At 43.9% G+C, this 11196-nt stretch overlaps 1 pseudogene; it reads left to right on the plus strand.

The window, feature by feature from the left end:
* Positions 1–6799: 6799 nt before the first annotated feature.
* Positions 6800–10454, plus strand: LOC147966834 (receptor-like protein EIX2; annotated as a pseudogene).
* Positions 10455–11196: the final 742 nt, after the last annotated feature.

Below are 11196 nucleotides of genomic sequence, written 5' to 3' on the forward strand. Positions count from 1 at the left end.
GTATCAACCGCCATATATGTAACTTGTAATGTAAGGCATGTAAGATGAGTCACCGAGCCGGACAGGATAGTATGAGACGGCCGGGACTCCATAGGTCGCAGGGCGTCAACCCGTGTATATAAGGGGACGACCTGGCAGCGGCTTAGGGCAAGAAACAACAACTCGAGACACAGGCAAAGCGGATTCGCTCCCTGGTCATCGAAACCCTAGCAATACCACAACAACTAGAGTAGGCCTTTACCTTCAACGCAAGGGGCCGAACTAGTATAAAAACTCCATGTGTCCTTTGTCCGCTTTAACCCCTTTAAGCTAACCACGTTGCTATGGCTCCACAATCAAGTCCTTACCTTAGGACATCTATCGTGACACTTCCACGACAAGAAGGAACAACCCTAACTTAAATACCTGAGCCGATAGTCTCCCGTGCGCCGCCTCCCCCACGATCTCGCCCCTCCACGCCGCCTCCCCACCCGATCCGATCCGGTCAGATCTGCCGTCGGTGGCGATGGAAGACCTGATCTACCTCGTCAACAAGCTGCAGCTTGCCCGCAGCACTCTCGCCGACAACGGCGTGGGGAGCGCCCTCCCCATCGACTCCGACGAGCTGCCTTACATCGCCGTCGTGGGAAGCCAGGTATGTGCCCTTGTGCAGATGCGGTTTGGCACCAGTGAGCGGTAGACAAATTCCTTTAGGACCCTAACTCTTCTGTTTGTTTATAGGGTGTAGGCAAATCTTTAGTAATAGATGCCATTGTCGGAAAGGACTTCTTAACCAAGAGTAGGTTTGTTATCAGTATACTTTCTTTTTAATTTGATACATCATGTTTGTTCGTTGGAAGGGACCTACTAAGATGGCATCGGAATTAGTCAATGTTGTTTTTATACATCTGGTCGACGTGAATTGCATAGGGGATCTAGTTGCTGCACCCTATTACGCGTGTACCCATCCGTATATGCAGTTAACTATGTGTATTTAGCGGAGAAGCATATGGTGATCTTCTCCTTTAGTTTGTCATTATTGCCTCTGGTGTGATATTAGCCTTCCAGGTAGCACCAAAGTATTGTTATTCTGATGTAATCCTGTCCCTAATATATAAGTGTGTGTTGATTGTGACCTTGGTTCGAATTTTGTACCTACTTAATCCTGCCTTTTATGTAACCATGTTCATTTGATTGTGACCGGTCCGATTTGTGGACTCGATGTGAATTAAAACATTTTTATCTATTTACACTAAACATTTTTAATTCACCATAACTCATCTTATTCTTAAAGGTACCTTGTTATTATTTGTGTAACTTTGTTATACAATCCTTAATACAATTGTTAGGTGAATTAGAATAATCAACAATGTAAACACACTCATGTTTATTGAGGTACACATTTGTTATATTGTTTGAGTATTTATCACTAAAAATAGATTTCTAGGGCTAAACTAAAGTTGTATTTTTCCATAAAAAGTTATTTTGTATTTAGTTTCAGATGCTTAAGTTTACCTCTTGTCACAGTGGATTCATCTATACTTCTAAGGAAACCTATAATTTTTTACTACACGTGTGTCTCTATATGTATCATTTTTCATATGGTTCTTGGATATCCAGAAAATTAGGTAGATTGTATTGTCGTGTACTTGAAGATAAAATTGGTTGAGGTTTATAGAATACAAGACTATCAATTTTAGGATGAAACTAAGTAGATAATTCTAGATTATGAACTGTCAACTTGTAGTTTGTCCTCGAATCCTGTCTTCTGCTCTTGATCGGTTGGGTGGGGAGGGGCAATTGTTAGCCATCAACATATGTTGAGATCATTCATTTCATAATATGCATCAATATTTTATTTAAACTTTTGTTATATTACATTCCTATTTATTCGATCTTCTACATTGTGGTCTCTAAAAATTGTAATAAGGTCTACATAAGTGGCGGTGCTCGAAGTAGGCGAGGAACCCGACAGCGTGACGAAGAACGGTGTGGACGGTGTCAATCCCGCGCCAAGGAAGGACCACGGGCCGCGACACTACGGCCGATGGGGCGACACAACGGCAGCATGCAGTCACGGCGACGGCGGGAAAACCTCGGGGCGGCGACATGGACAGCATGCCGTGGCGCGGCCCGAAGGGCGGCGCAAGAGAGGCGTGCAGGTCGGTGTAGCCGTGTGGACGACCTCGAGGCGGAGGTGTGGACTGCGTGCCACATCGCTACAACCCGAAGGGGCGACGGAGTGGAGGTGCGCGGGTTGGTGCGTCGCGGAGAGAAGAGAACCATGGGACGGCGGCGCTGCGGCCCGAAGGGGCGACGCAGCAGTAGCTCGTTGCTCGATCGGTGGAGGGGCGTTGTACTTGGAGACAACCTTCACAGGACCTGTGAGGCTTGTTCAACCGACAAACCGACTGACCTGGTCAGTCGAGCGGCGCGGATGGAGCGGATCGCGGAGGGCGGATGATCAAGCCGATTGCACATAAGGTCGAGGATGCTGCTCAGTTATGATGATGGTGATCAGCAGACTGCTCGAGATCAGTCTGGTGACATCGACATGGCACATGGACAGAAATCAAGAATCACCAGGTGCTCCCAAAGTGTAAAGACCGAACAAACAACAACGCCTCGAATCCGCTCCTCGGGAATCAGTCCCAAATCAGCTCAGCAGAGATATGCTCTGCTTCAAGAATGCCAGATGCTCTGCTCTCACTTGTCCCAAACGAGCATCAAGTCTTTGCCACAGTGTATACAGCAACTCACCCGTGCCCAGATGGCATAAAATTTGGACAACAGTGAATTGACGCTATTGTGCGAACCAGACTTGCCTGCATCAAAAACATTGTGAGTGCTCTACCAAGCTTTATTACTATCTAAATTCAGCATTCTAAGCTTTCTTTACACTACACACAGTGTACATGAGTTTGTTATTTTTCATACATTGGCCCGGAATTTCAAACAAAACAAAAAGACACGCTAACCAGGTGCTGAATCTGTCTATTAAACAGGGAACTACAGAAGCACACACACGTGCGCTGTAATCAATCATCTCAAATGATGGAGCACGTCTGCACATTGAGGATACTTAAACTCTTCCAGTAATATTGGAGGGGAAAAATATATAATTACCATTCGGGTCTTGTCCTGCCAGAAAATGTATATTAGGGGCAGAAATCCAGAAGAGATGGATTTTTTGATAAAAGAAATATATTAATATCGCGAACATACCAATTACATCCAGCCTCTGCACCAACAAGATATCGAAAAACATCAAAGATGCACACAACCAAAAAAAAAGAGAAATACAAAAAACAAAGACCCATCGCAGTAATGTAACACTCGCAACAGCAACACTCTAACCACCACCAAAAACAACACCTGAACTACAGAAGAGGTTCTTCAAAAGGGACGCCTCCAAGAAGGAAACAATGCATAAGCGTTGTCGTCGCCCGATCAAGGATCTTGAGTTTTCACCCTGGAGAGAGTCCGAGATTCCAAAAACAATGCCTTCGCAAGATCATTGCCAGGTACAACCAATGAAGGCAAGAACTTGGGCTTTCACCCTGGAGATCGCGGCTCAGTACTCGAGAAGCATCCCCAAAACTGTTGTCCACCTATGTTGATGCCCCATCCTTTTAAGGCCGCTGCTGCAAGTCCTCAACACCCGACACATAGGAATAAACTTGTGCCGCCATTCTTCCACGCAATCAAAACTCCTCGCCGCCATTAATTCTCCGATCACATCCACCATGACTTTCTTCACCACCTCAACGCCATGAAAATCTATACTTAGAAATGTCCCATGGCACCGGCAAGACAATGAAGCTTCGCGTCACACCCTCATGAATCCTCTCTGGTCGAAGATGAGGGTGCGCCCAACCGAATCAATTCCAATCTAAATATTCAGTGGCGCCATGCGTCAAAAGCTGATATCTCTGATAGGAAGACCGGAACCCGTCGGTGTCTAGATCGAAGAGGTCGACATGCAGATTAAATTTTCAGAGCACAAAGAACAGCAGAGTCAACAAACGTAGGACTCCTCTGGACTGGGACGGATTGAATCTGGGCATGGGGAACTGCCACACCCAATAAGCTTGTGATTCAGCATGTCGCTCTCCGACGGGCTACTGACGCTCTCTTCAAACTGGCTGGTTTCTTGCAGCTCTGGCGGCCGCTTAGCCGCCCTCAGGATCGGGACGCCATCTCCACCTTCATCGCTGACCTTCGCTCGATGGCCGTCTGCCTATCGCTGGCGCTCCCTCCGCCACCACCAGAGCCTGATTAGGCGCCTGGCATGTTCGTCGTCGCCGGCTGCGGCCGCCTTTGTTTTGTTTGTTTTTTTGGGCTTGTTGAGCTGTGCCCTCAGCAGAACCTTTGTACTCCTTGTTGTGTGACCTGGGTGTGTTTGTTCTGGACTAGTCCATGTATGTTTGCTCTTGGCGGTTGCTTTATTTATAAAACGGGGCGAAAGCCTTTTTCAGTAAGTGCCACAGCCAAGCGCAATACGGGGGCAATGAGGCAGCACCGAACCCATGCCGGCGAGCTAGTTTCGGATACTAAAATAGTATGAGTTTCGGATAATATTGGGGGCGAAGCACAAGTTCAGTGTACAGTCGGGTAGCTCTATCTGTTATTGGAGTTAAGATTGATCATAATTTAGCACCCAGCTCTTTGTACAGTTGGATAGCTCTATCTGTCAAAGCCCAACTGTACACTGTACAGTTCGCCAGTTGACTAGTTCTTTTGAAGCTCTGCTTCTTCTCGTCTGCTTCGTCAGCTCTGCAACCCCGCAGGGCTCAGCTTTTGGACTACTTCATCACTGAATTCTTGGGTGACAAAAACCCATTGCCTGTGAACTTCCGAGAATCTATGTTGAACTCTTCTGAAGTGTTTTGTGTCGTTAGAAACTGAAGTTGGAGATCTATCCTGTAACTTGGGAGAATCTTTGTTGATCTCTTCATAAGTGTTAGTGTTAATTGGCATGAGCACATAAATTATTTTTATTCCTGACAGTGATTTCGTCTTGCTCAGCAGTTCGTACATCTATCCTGTTTGTTGCCGATCTAAATAAACTGTGATTACTTTGCGGTTTAGTTCCTGGTCTAAATTTCTGTTGTTTTGATTACTTTCTGTCTGCATCCAAAAATTATGTGACAGTTGTATTTTGAACACTGAAAACTGGAGGAACGCTCAACCGTTTCTATAAGTTCTTATCGATCCATGTGTATTATTTACAGCAAGATGCTAATTTGAAAGTTGAAATTTAGGGCAGGCAGATGAAGAGGTAAAATAAAGCTTCTCATGCTCAACTCAAAAGTAAACTAAGATAAACATTTCAGACCATCTCTTCTTCTTGTTCTTCTTCCGCTTCTGCTACATCAGACCACGGCCCGCTGCTGCAGTAGGTACTTTGGTGCTCTTCGTCGCGGTGACAGTTGCAATGTCAATTAGACCTATTGTCTCATGCTCCTGCTACTGGTGTGTTGTATCTTCTTGTGAGATCTTGTCGCAACTTCCATTTTTACTGTCCCATTCATATCGAATGGTGCTTCTCGATATCGCCTTCCATCTCTTCTGAAGGTTGTGAATCTGAACCTGAAATTGCTGTTTCTTGATTTTTGCTTTCCACATTGCCGTCGGATGGTGATTTACTTCCGCAAATTGCATGCCCATCAGGATACATTCCACCTGCATATAAGTAAGTAAAAGTATCTGCTCAGTTTTCGCAGATGGATTCCACTTTTAGAGTGCTACCCATTTCACGGAGACAGAGCGATGCAGATTATCTTTGTACCACTGAAGTAAGACCCGGAGCTCCTACTCCGTTTCAACTTGATTAGCTCCTCTACCCACACTGAAGAATAACTTGGTCGTTCATGGCCGTAACATGCAGAAGCTGTCACGACACAAGCGTACCATCGATCTGTCGCCCAAGCATTGCCAACTCATCGAATTTTTTTACGAGGTGAAGTTCAGTCAAGTCCTTTTTGGCTAGTCATGTATATATGTCCTCTGTTTTCAGATATGTTTCTCTTCCCATTTTGTTGGTTGTGCTTGGCTAAATCATCATTGACTCATCATCATCTTTAAGACCAATCAAAGCTAAACCACATATTCTTGGTTGAACTCTATGTACGTGCTTACTGATTTGTTCTATGTTCCTTCCATGCGTTATTATTTCCAACCAGCAGCAAGGAGAAAACTGCTATCACTAATGAAACACAAACTCAGAATATGCATACTACCCCTCCAAAATCCGAATTACTGATGACCAATGTGCTTACTGATTTGATCGATTGTCCAAGTCATTGTAAATTTCATCCATAACTTAACTAGAAGAAAAATAGGCAAGCATTCCAAGACTATGACGTGCTGTAATTGTGCTGCTTCTCTCTATTTTGTAAGCATTGTAAATCCCCGCAAGTATTACAGAAGTATGCATACGACATGACAAAGACCAAGACGTGGACTAGGCGACTAGCTTTGCTTCTAGAATCTAGACCATACAATAGGAGTTGCCGAGTCCTTCTATTTATGCATATAAATTTGTGTATTTCAGATGGAGGGAGGGGTTTGCTAATTGCTAGATGTGTGACCTGAAACACAATGTGCAGATACTGTTGGTGTTATTGAGCGAATCTTGGATACAGATTACATTACAGCTCCCCGTGCTGTGCATGGTGGGCTGTCCCAATCAACAAATTCTAGCCACAACTTGAGAATTGAAAAAGTATGCATGACAAGACCAAGATGAGGGTTGTAGACCATACTCCTATACTGCGGTTGTGGTGGAACCGGAATAGAGATAAGCTGCTCTGTCCACTCTCCTTTCCATCTACCATTTCCGACCAATATGGCAAAGCTTGTGCTGCTCATCCGAGGAGCTGCACTGCTCCTTTGCCTATTGGTCTTCCAAGCATCATCCACTTCACATGGCCAAGCGAGTGTATCAGGAGCCTGCATCGGCAGCGAGCGAGATGCGCTTCTGTCCTTGAAGGCAAGCCTCCTGGACCCTGCTGGCCATCTCTCGTCATGGCAGGGTGAGGATTGTTGCCAGTGGAAGGGAGTCCGGTGCAGCAACAGAACTGGCCATCTCATCAAGCTCAACCTCCGCAACGTCGATATGGAAGACTACAGCTACTACATGTACGACCACAGCTACCCGATCATTGAGCTTGTCAGCAGGCGAGATGAGCCCTTCTTTGGCTACTTTACAACACCTGAGGTATCTTGATCTAAGCTACAATGACTTCAACGGCACAAACATCCCTGTGTTCTTGACTTCTCTCAAGAACCTAAGGTATCTCAACCTCTTGAGGGCAGGATTCACTGGGAGAATACCTTCTCAACTTGGCAATCTCTCAAAGTTGCAATATCTTGATCTCAGTTCGAATCATGATTATTATTGGAATATGCCTTACATAGTGGATCTTGCATGGTTGCCACGTCTCTCTCTGTTGAGTCACCTTGACATGAGCTCCATGGATCTTAGTTCTACGAGGGATTGGTTTCAGAGGGTTAACATGCTTCCTTCTCTTAAAGTGCTTCACTTGTCCTATTGTGGACTCAACGGTACCATGTCGTCTGCTAGTACACCACTTTCCAACCTCACACATCTTGAGGTCCTTGATATGTCTTGGAACAACTTCTATACTGCACTCAAGCACGCATGGTTTTGGAACCTCACAGGCCTTAAGGAGCTTTACCTCTTCAGTTCCGGTTGGGAAGGATCCGTTCCTAGTGAGTTGGCAAGCATGACGTCCCTTCAAGTCATAGACTTCAGTGAGAATGATCTCGTGGGTTTGATACCAAACAAATTAGAAAATTTGTGCAATTTGACAAGGGTGAGGTTCAATAGTAACAACATAGGTTCAAGCATAGGGGAGTTCATGGGGCGATTGCCAAAGTGCTCATGGAATACACTGCAAGAATTGTCAGTGCGGGGTGGAAATATGACGGGGAATCTGCCCATTTGGATAGGGAACATGACCAATCTTAGTGTTCTTCAAGCATCTAGAAACACGTTGACTGGCCCTCTACCTGTAGGGGTTGGAGCACTTGGTAATTTGAAAAGGCTTGACCCCAACAATAATAACTTCAATGGTGTGTTGTTGAAAGAACAATTGGCAAGCTTAGGCAAATTAGAGCTTTTGGACCTCGGATGCAATAACTTCGGTGGTGTGCTCTTGAAAGAACAATTTGCAAATTTAGGAAAATTAGAGCTTTTGCACCTCAGCCACAATAACTTCAGCGGTGTGCTCTTGAAAGAACAATTTGCAAATTTAGGGAAATTAAAGCTTTTGGACCTCAGCCACAATAACTTCAGCGGTGTGCTATTGAAAGAACATTTTGCAAGCTTAGGAAAATTAGAGATTTTGGACCTCAGCTACAATAGCTTCAGTGGTGTGTTGTTGAAAGAATGTTTTGCAAGGTTGGGCAACATAGAGTATTTAACGCTCAGCTACAATAACTTCAATGGTGAGATATTGAAAGAACATTTTGCAAGTATGGGAAATTTAATGTCTTTGGAGCTCAGCTACAATAAATTCAGTAGTGTGAAAGAGCAGTTTGCAAACTTAGGCAAATTAGAGCTTTTGGACCTCAGCTACAATAACTTCAGTGGTGTGCTCTTGAAAGAACAATTTGCAAGCTTAGCCAAATTAGAGGTTTTGAACCTCAGGCACAATAACTTCGGCGGTGTGCTATTGAAAGAACATTTGGAAAGTTTAGGCAACTTAAAGAGTTTGGACCTTAGCTGCAATAACTTCAGTGGTGTGCTCTCCAAGGAACAATTTGCAAGTTTAAGCAATCTGGAGCATTTGGACCTCAGCTATAATAACTTCAGTGATTTTCTTTTGAAAGAACACTCCGCAAGTTTAGGTACTTTAAAGCATTTGGACCTCAGCCATAATAAATTAGACAGTGTGCTCGTGGAGGAGCATTTTGCAGGCCTACTGAATCTAGAGTATCTGGACTTGTTGTACAACTCTTTGAGATTAGCTATCAACCAAAAATGGGTCCCCCCATTCAGATTGAAGGTCACAAGATTCCGGTCATGCATGCTAGGCCCTAGTTTTCCAAAATGGTTGAAATGGCAATCAAGCATTGATGTTCTTGTTCTCACTAATGCAAATCTGGATGATGTTATTCCTGATTGGTTTTGGGTGACATTTTCCCAAGCTTCCTTTTTGCAAGCATCAGGAAACAAATTGCATGGCTCATTACCGGCACAGTTGCCTATAAATATAGTACGATTGAACCTATCTTCAAACTCTTTATCTGGGTCATTGCCATTAGAGTTAAATGCTCCACTACTTGAAGAGTTGTTGCATGCAAATAATCATTTCATGGGCACCATCCCGTCGTCTATATGCCAATTGACTAAACTGAAAAGGTTGGACCTATCAGGAAACCATTTAACAGGAGATATTATGCAGTGCCAAAAGGAACTTGTTCCAAACTCTACAGATCAATTTGGTTCTGACATGCTGAGCTTAGCCCTGAATAACAATGATCTCGCTGGTGAATTCCCTAAATTTCTTCAAAGGTCATCAAGATTAATGTTCCTTGATCTTTCTTACAACAGGTTATTTGGAGGATTGCCAGAATGGTTACCCCCAAAAATGCCACAGTTGAAAATATTAAGAGTGAGATCAAATATGTTCAGTGGTCATATTCGTAAGAGTCTCACTTCCCTTCATGGTCTTCATTATTTGGATATAGCACACAACAACATAACAGGAAGCATACCACGGTCTTTGTCAAACCTGAAGGCAATGATGACAGTGGTGTCGCAGGACACGGGGGATTACATTTATGAACAGAGCATCCCAGTAACCACAAAGGACCAAAAGCGTGACTACACCTTTGCAATCTACCAGCTATTGGTAGTTCTTGATTTGTCAAGTAATAGTTTGACAGGACATGTTCCAGAGGAGATAACTGTACTCATTGGGCTTACCAATCTGAACTTGTCAAATAATGAGCTCACAGGAGCAATCCCAAACCAAATTGGTGATTTAAGGCAGTTGGACTCACTCGACCTATCCTTCAATGAGTTTTCTGGTGCAATACCATCAAGTTTGTCATCTTTAACTTATTTGAGCCACTTGAACTTGTCATACAACAATCTGTCCGGTGCAATACCATCCGGACAACAACTACAAGCTCTTGATAACCAGATGTATATCTACATCGGTAACCCTGGTCTTTGTGGAGATCCTGTCAGCAGGAACTGCTCAACACATGATGCAGAGCAAAGTGCCCTCGAAGATATAGATCATATGCCATCTGTTTATCTTGCCATGAGCATTGGATTTGTGGTGGGTCTGTGGACAGTTTTCTGCACCATGTTGATGAAGAGAACGTGGAGGGCTTCCTTCTTCCAGTTTGTTGATATGATGTACGACATGGTTTATGTGCAAGTGGCTGTAAGGTGGGCTCACATGATGGAGAAAACTCAAGACAGTGCACCATGAAGTGCCAAACTCCGCAGCAAGCGAATTGCGTGTATCTAAATAGTATTTGTATGTTTGCACCATATCTCTATTTGTAGCTCTAAATGAGCCTTGGCTGGATGTCTCTACTGTACTGTATTGTTATTTGTATGTTTGAACCATATCTCTATTTGTAGCTCTAAATGAGCCTTGGCTGGACGATTGTACTGTATTGTATTGGTATTTGTATGGTGCAAAAATTTGTACGAGTAGCAAAAATTTGCTGGTGCTCACGATGGACATGTAGAACAAGGGAGAAAATTTGTGAGCAGTGAGAAACTGCGTTGATTACTGGGTTATATGGTGGCAAATTTACTTTGTACCATCCCAGAGTCAACACTAACTTCTGTAATATAAAAAACAACATTTAAACTTGTTTCCAGGGGAAATATGCATATACTTACCATCAAAACCAGCATTTTCCAAGGGAAATCGGATGAACTGCAGCAGACATTTTGGTCTTCAGTCTCATGCGAACTCACAGTTAGAACATCCAAGAAAGCAAAAGATAACAAACTGAAAATGTGAGGGCAGCTTCATATAGTAGTAAAACAATGCTGAAAGTAGGTATATGATATAAGGGCCCCTGTTTCACAAGCAAACAAGCAAAAACAGGTATATGATATAAGGGTCTCTGTTTCAGCAAAGCACACCTCAGGATCCGCAGAGTGCTCGAGGTTCGGCCAGTCTGGTGACATTGACATGGCACATGGACAGAAATCAA

The sequence above is a fragment of the Triticum urartu genome, chromosome 6A (assembly GCF_056163025.1).
Source record: "Triticum urartu cultivar PI428250 chromosome 6A, HENAU_Tu73, whole genome shotgun sequence".
NCBI lineage: Eukaryota > Viridiplantae > Streptophyta > Magnoliopsida > Poales > Poaceae > Triticum > Triticum urartu.